Source organism: Pan paniscus, chromosome 3, assembly GCF_029289425.2.
Source record: "Pan paniscus chromosome 3, NHGRI_mPanPan1-v2.0_pri, whole genome shotgun sequence".
Lineage (NCBI taxonomy): Eukaryota > Metazoa > Chordata > Mammalia > Primates > Hominidae > Pan > Pan paniscus.
This window is the reverse complement of record NC_073252.2, coordinates 162,576,340-162,592,505: the sequence shown is the minus strand read 5'-3', so window position 1 is coordinate 162,592,505 and position 16,166 is coordinate 162,576,340. Positions and strand designations below refer to the sequence as shown.

Here is a 16,166-nt window from a genome sequence, read left to right as displayed (position 1 = left end):
TGCTTATCTGGTTCCCTTGAATATATCGTGAGACAGAAGTAGGCATAACCTGAAGAAAGGAAAGCTGAATGAAGTCTCCAAATGAATAAATGTGTATTTTAGGGTCTCAAGTCCTCTTCTACGTATAACTAGATTTCTAGTCCTTTGTTACATAAAAACAGACATTCTACATAACAGTTTTAGGCTTGTTTGACGTATCCTGGAAATAACTAAGAGATCTAAGAGAACAGGGACTCAGAGAGAGAAACATTAACTTCAGTTTTCGTCAGAGAAGGATAAAGAATGAAACAGAACTTATTCTCAAGAATAAGTACCATCTTCCAACATTACTTATCTCTTGAGTTGCAGAAATGCACTGTGGTAATGCAAACACATTTGTGACAAAGCGTCGGATTAATAAAATTTAGTTAAACCCTTACATCTCTGTAATGACTATGGGGTAAAATTCCTTTGAATTTTACTCTTTTCCACTTATAAATCTTCTATACAGGTAGGAGCAAGATTCCAAAAGCTAAATTACTAAAAATTATGCATTGAGAATATTTTGCCTCTACCCAGTGAATTTTCTCTTAGAGTGGACAAATATTTTGGTAGTCATGAAAATGCAATCATTTAAAATGTTCAGGTTAAATGACAAGATGACTTTTATGTAAGTACAAGATTCTTAAGTTATTCCTTAATTCAGTCCATATAGATATTTGAGAAACTTTTTTGACGTTACCTATGGAGTGTAGATAAAGGAGAGACTGCGGTCTTTGCCTGAGTGAGTTCATTTGTACCTCTGCTGGCCTTTGATTCTCCCTCAGTGCTTAACACCAATGCTGCTGACAGATCTGTTTCTGCATTCCAGCATTGTCAGCTAATTATTTGCAGATCTGTGGAACCCGCAAACATTCAGAGGCTAGCCTTGAAGCTGAAAAACTCCATATAATAATTATTCTTTAAACCTTGTTATGTGTGTAAGGAAAAATATCCAACAATAGTCACTTTTGAGATTTTTTTTTTCCAGATCACAAACAATTTTCAAGTAAGCATTAGCCTTGCACACAAATCAGTATCTTGTTTTTATTGCTTCTTAAATCTAAAGTTCCATTAATGTCTGAGAACTCAATTTTCCAGTTAAAACATAAAATCAACACATTTTTCTTTCGGGACTGGTAAATTATATACTGAAATAGCATATAGAATACCAAAGATTGCCATTTGAAAATGTTTAAAATTTCTAAAGGAGATATAAAATATAGCACATGTTTTTAAATCTAGCTCAAAAAATGCTCTTAAAAAATTAGAAGAAAAGGGCCGGGCGTGGTGGCTCACGCCTGTAATCCCAGCACTTTGAGAGGCCGAGGCGGGCGGATCACCTGAGGTCAGGAGTTCAATACCAGCCTCAACATGGAGAAACCCTGTCTCTACTAAAAATACAAAATTAGCTGGGCGTGGTGGTGCATGCCTGTAATCCCAGCTACTCGGGAGGCTGAGGCAGGAGAATTGCTTGAACCTGGGAGGCGGAGGTTGCTGTGAGCCGAGATTGCGCCATTGCACTCCAGTCTGGGCAACCAGAGCGAAACTCCGTCTCAAAAAAAAAAAAAAAAAAAAAAAAAAAGAAAGAAAAATTAGAAGAAAAGAAAAGAAATTTTATAGATTCGGATTGGCCACGAGTAGTTAGTTTATTTGAAATATTTTTCCATCAGTACTACCCCAGGGCATTAAGTTTGGTGATTCTGTTTCCCCTTTTATAAAATGAAAATTCTAATATCTCTCACAGTTTTACCACACAGGACAACAAAGTGCATATATCCCTGTAAATAGTGTTATTGATCAGAAGAATTGGCACTAGCGAGTCTCAAGGGTTAGAGGGAGCAATTATCCTCAGCTCTCTACTTTTCTGAAACGTAATTATTACATAGCATTAAAAACATTCTTCCAAACACGGACCAGTGGGTTCAATGGATTGCTGACGATATTTATTTTCCAATAAAAGCAAGTTATTGAAAATACATCTGAGAAACATTTCTGCAGTCTTCCTAATATATATTGTGTAAAACTGAGGATGGTGGGGAGAATCTTTGAAAAGTACTGAACCGAAGAGCTGAGTGTAGAACCTAGGCAGGAAATGGTATTATAATTCTGAAAAATTGATGATAATATGTGCCCCAACGTATTAGTACATCTATATATAAGTAGATTGCCAAAGATGTTAAAAGAACAAATACGTGTCTAAATCAGAAAGCGATGCTATGTTCAAAGACTTTCTCTTAAATGGCTGACGTAAAGTACTAAAAAGACTTGAAGAGAACAGGATGAAAAATAGGCCTATATCCTTAGGCACATGAGAGTGTGCATATGTTTATATAAAACACATTTTTTCCAAAGAGGTAGGGATTTGGAGGCCGGGATTAAAAGATCTAGAATTTCCATTATCCAAGTAAAGTGAGTTCTAGTTCATGACATTTGAGATTCAACTGTCATGGAAGAGAGAAGACAGAGAACAGCGGGCCTACTCTGACTGTATCCACTAGTTTTAGCTTAAAAAAAAAAAAAGCCCAAATGCTTATTTTTAACTTTGAAAAAAAAGAATAGAGAAAAGAAGGAAAAAAAGGAGAGAGAAAAGAAGGAAATAAATTAAAATATAAGAGCAACACTGTGTTTGTCCTCTGGAAACTATGAATTTCTTTTTTTCTTTTTTTTTTTTTAATTGAACACTTCATGAATTTGCATGTCATCCTTGCACAGGGACAATGCTAATCTTCTCTGTGTCGTTCCAATTTTAGTGCATGTGTTGCCAAAGTGAACACCATTTCTTTCTCTAAACATCTTATAGTAGTTTAAAAAAGTCTTGGCACACCATTTAGTATCTCTCCAAATGCTGTCCAGAAAGTAGTAACTAATCCCAATTTACCACAAATGTCAATATCCCATTGTTAAGTAGTTTTAAGAATTATTTAATAAAAACTCGGAGATATAAAAAAGGAGATTGAAAATTATTAACATGCAACTATCTATCCCTGAGGGTAGGACTTAATGTCACTTCTCTCCCTTAAGTTGCTGTCCTTAAACATTTCTGCGAAGTGTTCTTTAGTTTGTGCAAAGAATTACTGGTGCTACCTGTAGCCTCATGGTTCTATTAGCAATTCCAAGAATAAAGTTTGAGCTATGATTCCTATTGGTTTATGTGTGCTTATCTAAGCTCAAACAATTTTTTAATTAAATGTTTTTGCATCCTATACCTACCCATTTATGTTTAAAATGGTCCATCTGGATGAAATCAAGCAGGCTGTAAGCCTTTTGACCCAATGTAAAGTGTCCAAATGTTCAAACAAGGCAGTGACAACGTCCTTTGGGATAAGGGAAAATTTAATCCGGCTTTATTGGCTTGGATCTATACCTATAAAGCCTTGCCACTAGCATTTAGGCATTTAGGCACACAAAAAAGAGGGATTTTAGTAGCTGAAGTGTGAATAAATTTTCTGGATAACTAGTTTCTGACTCAATAATGGTAGAAAAGAGCACTAGAATTCTAGCACAAACTATACATAAAAGCCAAAATATGTTTTCGAAAGTGAGCAAATATTAATTTCTCTTTTTATTTTTGTTATCCATAAATCCTAGGGTTTCTGGCAATAATTCAGATTATCCATAGCAGAATTTTAACTATCCCTAAGGAAATGTAGTTATCATCATTTCTGGAAAGATGTCTTTGATGTACTCTTTCACCTGGAACACAGACTAGGCCCTGGGAACAGCTTTCAGGTAGCTCCTGAATGGCATTTTCAGTAGCTGCTAGGGTAGTTTAAATATAACTTGTTACATAAAACTGGAGCCACAAAGGCTGTAACTGCTGGCTGGTGGGAATTGTTTTACTGAGCAAATAGTATAACAAACATCCATCCTTAGCAAACATCCTTCAACCAAGATTAAGTTCCTGGGAAATTGTGTCACAAAAATAAGTTTTATTATTTTTCTAAAATCTGTGAAGTTGATTTTTCCTTAGGGTTATAATATTTAGATTTAAATTTGATAATGGTTTATTTTACATGCTTTCTTAAAAGTGCTGGAAGTCTTGGTCATTTCCGATAGGAAACCATAGTTTATGTGGTCTTTAGGGACAACCACTATCCCTCATAATATGTGATTTTTACTAGCTACAAATTGAAGTTTGGGATGGGATTTAGGGAGCTCCGAGGATCTGGGCTATTTGTAGCCATGACATTTAATAACCTATTCCAAATGATATTCTACTTCTTCCATTATAAGAAACTGATTCTTAAAAATTCTCAAAAGATAGGTTTCCTTTTGTTAAAGATATATGTATATATGTGTATATATATATATATATATGTGTGCATACACACACAAGAAGCTTAAAGATTATGTAAATATATGCATTGCATAGCTGAACACTGAATAAGATTAAGGTTAAAGATATATATATATATATATATATACACACACACACAATAAGTTTAAAGATTATGTAAATATATGCATTGCATAGCTGAACATTGGATCTGTATCTCAAATTCATTTCAATAACAAAGAAAATATATTTGGTACCTACATAAATAATTCCTTAAATATGGTTACTATTTTATAGTTTCCATACCATTTGATTCTCACAAAAACCTTGATACGTGGTGTTATCTCCATTATATAGAGCAGGAGATTGAATCTTACTAATGTTTGATGATGGACTTTGAACTTTGGAGTTAGTTAGTAAAATTTTGAAAAACAAAATGTAAACAAACAAGCAAAAAAATAGTTAAAGAAACCCATTTTGGAGTGTTTTTAATTGCTCTTGTCATGAAGAAATCACTCTTCTTTTAGTAAATGTTACAAGACTTTTTTTTTATTTTTTATTTATTTTTTTGAGATAGTCTTGCTCTGTCGCCAGGCTGGAGTGCAGTGACATGATCTCTGCTTACCGCAACCTCTGCCTCCTGGGTTCAAGTGATTCTCCTGCCTCAGCCTCCTGAGTAGCTGGGATTACAGGTGCGTGCCACCACACCCGGCTAATTTTTTTGTATTTTTAGTAGAGACAAGGTTTCGCCATTTTGCCCAAGCTGGTTTCGAACTCCTGAGCTCAGGCAATCCGCCCGCCTCGGCCTCCCAAAGTGCTGGGATTACAGGCGTGAGCCACCGCGCCCGGCTTTACAAGATTATTTTTACAACTCACGGAATTAAAAAAAAAAAAACCCAAACAAATAAACAAACAAAACCTTGGGGAGAGGCTGATGATAGCAAAGATCATTTGATTTTGCGTATGGCTACTGATTTCTTCTTTTCCAAACACAGCACTCCAAAAGCATCCTATTTATATAATTAGTCCAATGAGCCCAGCTATGGCACAACTCCTTGAGATGATTCTGTATTGATTCTTGTGATTCTCAGGCTCATAAGTAGGACCAAGGATTCCCAAACCTAGGCCTTTCTTATTTCCATTTCAGCACTGTAGGAAGCAAACTGTTAGTAAGTCTTATTTCTCTCAGCATCTTTGTAGTCCCTTCAACAGGAATCAACAAACCATATTCTTCAATTTAGTGGCTTAGTGCTGAATTTCCTTTCATACAAAATTCATTATATACTATCTGATTCTACCTGTTTGTGGTTGTTCTGCCATCTTTTTAAAAAGTTTTCTTATACTCATCAAATGACTTTTTCTGTATTAGGAAAAATACGTTATCCAAAACGTGACATATAATACTATCAAGAACCAACGGCGTCTAGCAGTTACATTTACCCACCACAAATAAAACTCCTGTTTGTTTCAGGGTTCAGTTAGAGAGCTAGCCAAACTGCAGTCATTAGTCTATAATAACTCAAAGGCGAGCAGTCTTGGGAGTCAAGCTTGGAACGTCTTTTGTCCCCTTAATCATATATTTTACATCTCCCTGGGGAGTGGTGAGAAAGTCTTGATGTGCAGTTACCACTCCCACAGTATTAGCCTCAACTCCCAGCTGGGCCCTCGCCCCCAACTTTCTTCATCGTTAGTTGTACTTTTAATTTTTATTTTTAGGGCCACCATTCTTCCAGCCAATGATGTGTAAGCAGGGGAATTTATTATGCTCTGGTGAGGGAAAATAATGCCTGGAATTCTTGTCATTTCCAAGTTACTAAAGCAGTACTTTGAGAGTTAATTTTTAAAATGTTATGTCATGAAGAAAACTGCTTCTTTTTTTCACATTTTCTGAGGTTTTTCTGTAAAAGTAGTTACAGGAAAATTCATATAAATGAAGTGAAAATGTCAGTACAGGCAAAAAATTAATTATTTTATTTTAGCAAGATATATCACATATTTTTCTTTTTATGTGTGTATGTATTTATTTTTTCAGAGATGGAGGTGGGGGATGTGGTCTCGCTGTGTTGCTCAGGCTGGTCTCAAACTCCTGGCCTCAAGTAATCCTCCCACCTTAGCCTGCTAAGTAGCTGGGATTACAGGCATGATCCATTACACCCAGTTTATGGATCACATGTTTTTCTAAGAAGCATGAAGAAAACACTGTTTTCTGTATTGGCAGATGTTTAGAAATTTCATTTCCATTTAGAAATGGAATGGAAATTCCTTCTTTTTTTGTTCTTTTTTTGAGACAGAATCTTGCTCTGGCACCCAGGCTGAAGTGTAGTGGCTCAACAGGGGCTCACTGTAACCTTCGCTTCCTGTGTTCAAGCGAGTCTCCTGCCTCAGCCTCCCGAGAAGCTGGGTTTAGAGGCTCCTGCCACTATGCCTGGCAAATTTTTGTGTTTTTGGTAGAGATGGGGTTTCACCATGTTGGCCAGGCTGGTCTTGAATTCCTGACCTCAAGTGATTCACCCTCCTTAGCCTCCCAAAGTGCTGGGATTACAGGTGTGAGCCACAGCACCCGGCCAGAAATTCCTTTTTTTTTTTTTTTTTTTTGAGACAGAGTCTCGCTATGTTGCCCAGGCTGGAGTGCAGTGGCCTGATCTCGGCTCACCGCAACCTCCACCTCCCGGGTTCAAGCAATTCTCCTGCCTCAGGTTCCGGAGTAGCTGGGACTACGGGCGTGTGCCACCATGCCTGGCTAATTTTTGTATTTTTAGTAGAGATGGGGTTTCACTGTGTCGGCCAGACTGGTCTCGAACTCCTGACCTCATGATCCGCCCACCTCAGCCACCCAACGTGCTGGGATTACATGTGTGAGCCACCACACCTGGCCTGGAAATTCCATTTTTATTTAGAAATTAATTTAAGAGATCCAATAAATTCAGTTTTTTGAAATAATTACTGTAAGTAAACTATTATAAAGTCTTTAAAAACTAACCTGTATGTACAGATATCCAGTTATTCATAGACAGAGAACTTTAGTTAAACCTTGCAGTACTGTTTACATATTTTATCATCATTTCTATATTAATTTATTTGATATTTGATGTGAAAATTCAGAACTTTGTTATTCAATGCTGAATTAAGTAGCATTCTTTTTAAGTTTAGGAATCTCTCCTATGATGTTTATATCACTTAAGAGATAAAGTAGTGTTGGGGCCGGGCGCCGTGGCTCACACCTGTAATCCCAGCACTTTGGGAGGCCGAGGCGGACAGATCACGAGGTCAGGAGATCGAGACCATCCTGGCTAACACGGTGAAAACCCGTCTCTATTAAAAATACAAGAAAATTAGCCGGGCGTGGTGGGGGGCGCCTGTAGTCCCAGCTACTCGGGAGGCTGAGGCAGGAGAATGGCGTGAACCCAGGAAGCGGAGCTTGCAGTGAGCCGAGATCGTACCACTGCACTCCAGCCTGGGCCACAGAGCAAGACTCCGTCTCAAAAAAAAAAAAAAAAAAAAAAACAAGAAAGAGATAAAGTAGTGTTTTATAGGTCTGTAAAAATTCATTTTTAAAATTTATGTAGGGTAAAATTCACTTTTTTTTTTGTGAGACGGAGTTTCACTCTGGTTGTCCAGGTGGAGTGCAATGGCGCGGTCTCGGCTCACTGCAACCTCTGCCTTCCAGGTTCAAGCGATTCTCCTGCCTCAGCCTCCCGAGCAGCTGGGATTACAGGCAAGTGCCACCACCCCCGACTAATTCTGTATTTTTAGTAGAGATGGGGTTTCTCCATTTTGGTCAGGCTGGTCTCGAACTCCCGACCTCAGGTGATCCACCTGCCTCAACCTCCCAAAGTGCTGGGATTACAGGAGTGAGCCACCATGCCCGGCCCAAAATTCACTTTTTAAGGTAGATAGGCCCATGAGTTTTGATAAATGCACAGACAAATGTATCACGCATCATCAAGATGTGGAACAAGATTCTGGCTTGTGCAATTCCCCGTGCTACTCCTTTGTAGTCAAATCTTCTTCCTGGCCTTAATGCCTGGCAGCCACTGTGCTGTTTTCTGTTTCTGCGGTTTGGCCTTTTCCACAATGTTACATAGGTGGAAGCATCCACTATGTAATCTTCTGAAGTTGGCTCTTTTTGCTTGGCACAGTGGGTCTCACCTGGGAAAAACCTTGGCCTCTCCAGGGGACATTTGGCAATCTCTGGAGACATTATCGGTTGCCACAACGAGGTGGGTTGGGGAAGTGCAACATGGATCTAGTGGGAAGAGGCAGGGAGGCTGCTAAAAGTCCTCCTATGCCTAGGACAGCCCCCTACAACAAAGAATGATCTGGCCTAAAACAATAATGAGGTTGAGAAACACTAACTTAGCAAAACACATTCGAGATTCATTCATATTGTTGCATGTATCAATAGTTTGTTTCTTTTTTATTGCTTAATAATATTCTGGTTTATAAATGTATTATAGTCTGTTTATTCATTTACCTGCTAAAGGACATTTGGGCTGTTCTCATTTTTTGGCAATTGTGAATAATGGTATAAACATTTGTGTAAATGTTTTTGAGTGAAGGTAGGTACTGGGAGTAGGATTGTTTGGTCGTTTGGTAAGCATATGTTTTATCTTTGTAAGAAATTCCAAACTGCTTTCCAAACTGGCTGTACCATTTTGCATTCCCACCAGCAACATATGAGAATTCCAGTAGTTCTTCATCTTCAGCAGTACTTGGTATTGTGTGTGTGTGTGTGTGTGTGTGTGTATGTAAATGTAGTATATGTAGGGCCAGGAATGGTGGCTCACACCTGTAATCCCAGCTCTTTGAGAGGTGGAGGTGGGACAATTGCTTGAGGCCAGGAGTTTGCGACCTGCCTGGGCAACATAGCAAGACCCCTGTCTGTACCAAAATTAAAAAATAGCCGGGTGTGGTTGCATGTGCCTCTAGTCCTAGCTACTAGTAGGCAGAAATAAGAGGACTGCTTTAGCCCAGGAGTTTGAGGCTTCAGTGAGCTATGATTGTGCCACTTTACCTAGCCTGGGTGACACAGCAAATCACTGTCTTTAAGAAAAATAAAAATTAAAAAAAGTAGTATATATATTTAAATTTTAGTCATTCTAATAGATGTGTAGTAGTATCCCATTATGGTTTTAGGTTTGTCTGGTTTTGGCTAATTTTTAGAATTTTAGAATTTAATGCACATTTTCTGAGATTTCAAAAATAGTATTATAAAAACAGAGTGTTTGATAATACACACAGTTATTAATGCCTTTGTAGGCATTCATTCTGTTCTTCCTCATTGTAGAGCTACTGATCCTTTTACAGCTTCTATTTTAAGATAATCCAGTTTACCAGTATTAGGATTCATTGATCTACAAAGGCCTTCAGGACACACCTGGCCTAGGCCCCTGCCTACTACATGGATTTTGAGAAAAAGAGAAGAAGCTATTCGTTTTTTGTCTGTTTTTTGAGATGGAGTCTCGCTCTGTCACCCAGGCTGGAGTGCAGTGGCGCAATCTCGGCTCACTGCAACCTCCACCTCCCGAGTTCAAGCAGTTCTCCTGCCTCAGCCTCCCGAGTAGCTGGGACTACAGGCATGCGCCACCACGCCTGGCTAATTTTTTGTATTTTTAGTAGAGACGGGGTTTCACCATGTTGGCCAGGCTGGTCTTGATCTCCTGACCTTGTGATCCACCCGCCTTGGCCTCCCAAAGTGCTGGGATTATAGGTGTGAGCCACCGCGCCCGGCCACTATTCCTATTTTTAAATATGATTAAGGGATTATCTGGAAGAGTTGCATGCATTGCTCACAGTTCACTGGGGAAAAAAAAGCTTTGGCATTCCCAGTGTTTAGCATGGTGGCTGGTGTGAAATTAGTTTTACACAGGCAGCACCGGAACACAACAGAGCAAAATTATTTTTCTTGGATTCGGGTGTTTGTCAAACATTGCCGTCTACTGGCTGGCTGCTGCAATTACTTCTAAGACATGCCAAAAAACCAGTTTGTTGCCTGCTCTCAAAATTTGCTGTCTCCACCTCTAACAATCCATATTAAATAGATTAATAATCCTTCTTTGAAAGCATAACTTTATTGATTCCTCTATATCCCTAAATATGTGTGTCAGGAACATTGATGCAGAGAGGATATTTTGATTTCATTTAAAACAAGCCTGAAATTTGCCCTGGTAAATAATGAACAGTCTCATTCCATGCAAGTTTGTGGCTTTCAGTTGAGATAAATAGGAAGACCTCAGTCTCACTTATGGCCATGTCTTCTTAATTTTGGACAATTTGGTTTATAAAGGCAGAAGAGTCATTGTATTCAGAGTAACAGAAAAATTGCAAAAAAAAATTGCTGACTTTTTGCATCACAAAAATTTGCAGAAAAATAACTTTAAAACTATGTGAAATAATAGAAAGTCTACAGATTGGCCACTAATCTCAGTTTGGTCTTTTGCTAATAGGGGCTTTCCTCACTTTTACGAAGAAGAAGCAGAAGCTTCCAATTCAGGATCCAGACATTTTGGCATTTTTTTCCTAACAATTTAACTGGAAACCTTGGTGCCTGTGGCCTTTGGCACCCGCAGAACTATGTTGTGAAGTATTAGCTCAGCATGCCCAATAGTTTAGCCACACGCTACGGAAATAGCTGGGGTGACCAAAATGTAAACCCACCTCTAATTACTGAAGAATTAGAAATGAACACAGTCTTCATGACATTCTCTAAGACTACAGTGTTTTAGGCATACATACCCGAATGTTGAACTTCTCTGCGACCAAAAGACATTTAATTTATGTTCAATCAAACCTAGTTAATTACAAACACAACTTTAAGGTAGTTAAAGAAACCCTCAGTTGAAAATGATGTAGCTGATGCGCTGGAGTTTTTTTTTTTTTCCTGTTTAGTGGATTCCATTCTCAATATTATTTTACATTTTTTTCCAGGTTGAGAGGCCATTTTTTATTCACGAAGAGTTTATGGTTATAGTAAACATGGCGGATCATCAGTATCTGTCTATGTTTGTTCAAGGATACCTGAATTTAGATATGAGGGTTAACTTGGCAACTTGCCCATGATCACACAGTTAATTCTGAGTCAGTTCCCATTTTCACACTCACCCCTGTCTCAGGCATGTGGATGGAGAACCTGAGCCATGATCATGCTCACCGAGCTCTTCCTGCCTCTTCCTCTCCTTGGGCACATTGCTTCTGGGAATTTCATTTTCCTTATCTCCAAAGTAGACATAGCATTACTTCCCTGCTTTACAATGTGGTCATAGGGATGAAAGGAGGCTTAAATATGTTAAGTGCTTGGCAGACAGTGAACACTCAAAATATTATTTTTGTGCTATAGATATCATCAGTTCTTATTTTGCAGACAACCCAAATTGTGTACCAAGGGAATAAATTTTTCATTGAGTCATCACATATAACTCCCTAAATGTGTGCTGGTACTATCAAATCATTTTGTATATTATTAGAGGTGTATATTAAACTTTTGTTTTGTGCTTAATGTTGATTTTGGAGAAGAATGAGGTGGCATTGCAAAATAAAATTTTTTTTTAAAATCTATTTACCTGGGTACAAATTTGTAGCTTCCCTACTTGATTTTGCCTCACTACTCTTGAGTGCTGAAAGGTTTATGTTTATTTATTTATTTATTTTTAAATAGAGATGAGGTCTCACTATGTTGCCCAGGCTGATCTCAAACTTCTGGGCTCAAGCCATCCTCCTGCCTTGGCCTCCCAAAGTGCTGGGATCACAGGCATAAGCCACTGCATGTGGCCAGGTTTATGACTTTGACTCTGGTTTGTGAGGCCAGCTTTGAAAAAACGGTAGGGATCTTCTTAAACAACAAACATGCTTATTGCTGTCTGATTAATATAGAATCACAGCAGTGGCAATTTTTCTTTATGAACAGATATCTTTCTGTGCTGTAGTGCTGTAGGGCCTTTGGCCACATTGACACAGTTGGACAACAGCAATATATGTAATATCTAAATGAATTCTTAACAGACATCAAGTTTTAAAACCTAAGACTTTCTAAAATTATAAAGTTGATTCTAACCTGGACTGGGGATCTGCCAGCCTTAGGCTTACTTTCTCTAAAGCTCTGTGCATCATGGACGAAGTCACCAAGACTGTTCACCTGGCAGTTACAGCTATTCTGGAAGGGAGTGTCTGGCATGGGGATGCTGGATAGCTACTGTTTGTCAAGAGGCTGGACACACCTTTGATGAAGGATCATTACCTTCCCAGAACATCCTTATAATTCCCTGATGGGTCACTTACATTTTATCACTTCCTACTGGTCATTACACCAGACAACTTTCAAAGACAGGGCCTAGTGTGCAGGTGGACAGCAATATGATTCAGGCAGGAAAGAGCAGCTACTGCCGCGTCAGTATGTGCTACCTCTAGAGATATAAAGAGACTGTTATACTAATCTCTTCTAAACTGATACTGCAGCTTCACAGTGGTGAATTTAAAAACTAAAGAACAATGAAATAGGTGCAAAATGATTCTATATAATTTAAGAAAATACAAGGAAGCAGTGGTCTGGGTAACACAAAAAATGGAAATACACCATGCCATTTATATTTGACTTTGGCATGCAGAATATAATTTCTTCTGCCCTGAGGGCATGCCTATCCTGGTCATGTTTTGTTTGACAGACATTAAAATCTGTTTTCAATTCACGAATATATCAAACCTGAACATTACAGAAAGTTGATCAAATATACATTGAAGACCATCATGAAAAGCCTGTCTACATTGATTTGTGTTATTCTGAATTAATTTGTGCTTCATGTCACTGAGTTTTCAAGAAGGAGGTTTATGAATAGCCCATATATCATCTTTGTGCGTAAATCAGCCTGTGATTCTGCTCATATACAAGTCCATGAGATCCTAATGAGTATTTCTGAGGATTTTAGATTTAGTGTAGCATTATAACAATACCTGCCTCATAGGCCTAATCTTAGGATTAAATGATTAATATAGATAAAGCAACATGAACTATTATTAGGTAAAAAGTGGTAGGAAGAGCTATAGAATGAGTAAGATGATGTATAATGCTCATGAAATGTGAAACTCGTATGTTGAGCTTCTCTAAAGAAATAAGCTCTAGGTATTTATTAATTTATCCAGTAATGAGTTACTGAAAACCGCCTATTTCCCAAATAGTGTTCTAGGTGCTGGGATGAGCAGTGGTTAAACAGACCAAATCTGCATTATGGAGCTTACATTCTAGATGACATGCAAAGAGTGATTTCTTATTATCTTTAAAACATGCTTTTGTTAGTTTGCTATTTTATTTTCAGCCATTCAAGGAAAGGCTTCACACAGGGATGAAGAATTGTATTTTTATGTGAATAGGAATTACCATCCTGTACTTTCCTACCTGTATTACCTCTCCTCTGAGACTCTAAACTTTAAGGGCAAGACTGGTAATTGGCTAATTTTTCATCTGTGCCCATGCCTCTACAGTGCCTTCTTGCAAACAGCATGTAAAAAAGTATACTTGCTGAATGGTCAACCAAGTCAAGTAACAAATCATGGAACTCTAGTTCATTATTTTATAGTCTATTTTCCTACTCATATAAACATAACCAATAGTACAAGGTGATGAAGATAAGCACCAAATTAGTGAAATATTAAAATGCTCTATGAAAGTTCCACAGAGAGGGAGTTCATTTTGGGTTAGACTGATTAAAGAAGAGAGAAAATGACTTATTTGAAGAATAAGTAAGATTCAAGTAGAGGGGGAGGAGGGGATTATTGGTGGACAGGTGGACATTTTCTACTTGGAACAATAAGAATGCTCAAAAGCCTTGGAAATTTTCATTTTATTCTGCAGGCAATGGCCAATTAGTGAAGGTTTCTGCCTGGGAGATTGACATGTAGTTTAGGTGAATTGCCACCAGCCTTGCAAAAAAGAACAAAACAGAATGCAAAGTATTGGAGTATATCACCTGTAGAGAGGCTGAGTTTATGAAACTTTCATTTCAGCTGCACACACATGGGTAAATGTGTTGTAGGTGAGGGAGCAGATCTGGAAAAGGGTTTTACCGGAAAAAGTTCCAACATCCTTGAACTAGAGCCCCTAATGAGATTCTTTTCTAGTGAGCCATTGTCTCTTTTCTCCATGCCAGAAATAGTTGTAATCCTACTAAGCAACTATATTATTTTTTATCCTATCCACACCAGTTTGTCATATATAGGGACCAGATTGTGTTTTGTCAAAGACACACACACAAACGTGTGCGCACAAGTAAGCAGATTGATTTTATTCAAGCTATTACTATAGGGAGAGCACCTCAAATCCAGAGATCAAAGTAGCTTGGCAGGGTAGTTTTACTGCAGAATTTTATAGGGAGGAGTAGAAAAGTTATAGGTAAGATGATTTATAGTTGGGATTGTTTTGCTATCAGGAGAAGTCTCAAATAGCTGTAATGCAAATGTTTAGCTCTATCTATCTGGCTAGTTTCAGAAGGACAAACAGTTCAAATCTCAGCTAAATCATTCATGAGACAAAGAACAAGGAGTTGAAAGGTCTGTGTCTGTTCTTGTCTGCAGCTTCAGGCTAAAGAGGAAAGGTCTGTATTTGTCCAAGGCTCAGGTAAACAAGGGAGTCTTCATGGGTCTTAGGGAAGTCAGGAGAAAGAGTGGACAGTGAGTCTTATCTATGTCATAAGGGGAAAGGTAGTTCTTTTCCTTAAGCCATTTCCTGGAAAATAAGAGTGGGGAGATTTCAGAAAATAAAAGGTTGGTGGAATTTCTGGACTATACCTGCTTTCCAGAAGCACAGAGCTCAGATAAAGTTTGGTGTTGTCAGTTTTCTCCTCTGGGCTGGCTTTAAAGAAAGAAAAGACCTAAATGTCTGGCCCATTTCCTACAAGTAAGTAGATTTAAGAGCATGCCTCCAGCTAGTTCCTTGGATGATAACTGATGTTGGCTAACACTGTTGAGGATATCATTCTGTAACAGGTAATTTCTTTTTAATCTGAGAATAAATGGTACTGGAATGGATCAATTAAAGTGAATTTACTTGAGCCAGGGCAAAATTTAATATAAAATAGCAAAACAAAAACAAAAAACAACTTTGAATGAAACTTTATATTGAAACTTGAAACTAAAAATAATGAAAATAAAATTATGTTACTCATTTAATAAAATGCAGTTTGTAATTGCAACTCAAAGTTAATTTTAGACAAATAATGGATGAGATGTTGATGTGGGTGGGTTGGGGAGCATCACTTTTCTGACACATTTGCATCATAGCTCCATACAATACTCTCCTTGTTACTTGTGATTTTCATAGCACAATTCTATAGAGGATAACATTAGCAAAAAATATTCAAAGCATCATTAATTTTCTGAGATGTCTTTCACTTCTTTGGCATTCACTTCACACTATTTTGGGGTGCTTATGTACCCATCTCCTCTTTATTGGATAGGTGGTCTAATTCTATTAAGCACTCATTTGTCAGTGGCTTTGCCTGGGGGATTCCAGTGGCCCTAACTTTACCTTCCCTTACATCAGATTTTTATCTTTTGTGACATGTGTGATGTCACCTTGCAATTGATTTGTGTGGAATGTATTGTATTGCTAGATATTTAAAACAAAGACATTGACCCAGTGTGTGGATTAAGTGAATACAAGTTGTATTGGTTTTGTAATAAATATTTTTCATGATGATGAACCTTTTTTGTTTTTTTTTTTTCTTGAGACAGAGTCTCGCTCTGTTGCCCAGGCTGGAGTGCAGTGGCACAATCTCAGCTCACGGCATGCTCCACCTCCCGGGTTCATGCCATTCTCCTGCCTCAGCCTCCCAAGTAGCTGGGACTGCAGGGGCACGCCACCACGCCCGGCTAATTTTTTGTG

The 16,166-nt window shown here is 38.1% G+C and overlaps 1 protein-coding gene and 1 non-coding gene across 2 annotated transcripts in view; both read right to left on the bottom strand.

Moving 5' to 3' along the window:
- The window catches only part of SMIM31 (small integral membrane protein 31), a 51,439-nt gene that overhangs the window by 14,372 nt on the left and 20,901 nt on the right, over window positions 1-16,166 (bottom strand). The window lies entirely within an intron of this gene.
- LOC112439639 (U6 spliceosomal RNA) lies at window positions 2,689-2,795 on the bottom strand. The gene has a single exon (XR_003027897.1). It is a non-coding gene; the product is annotated as a U6 spliceosomal RNA (small nuclear RNA).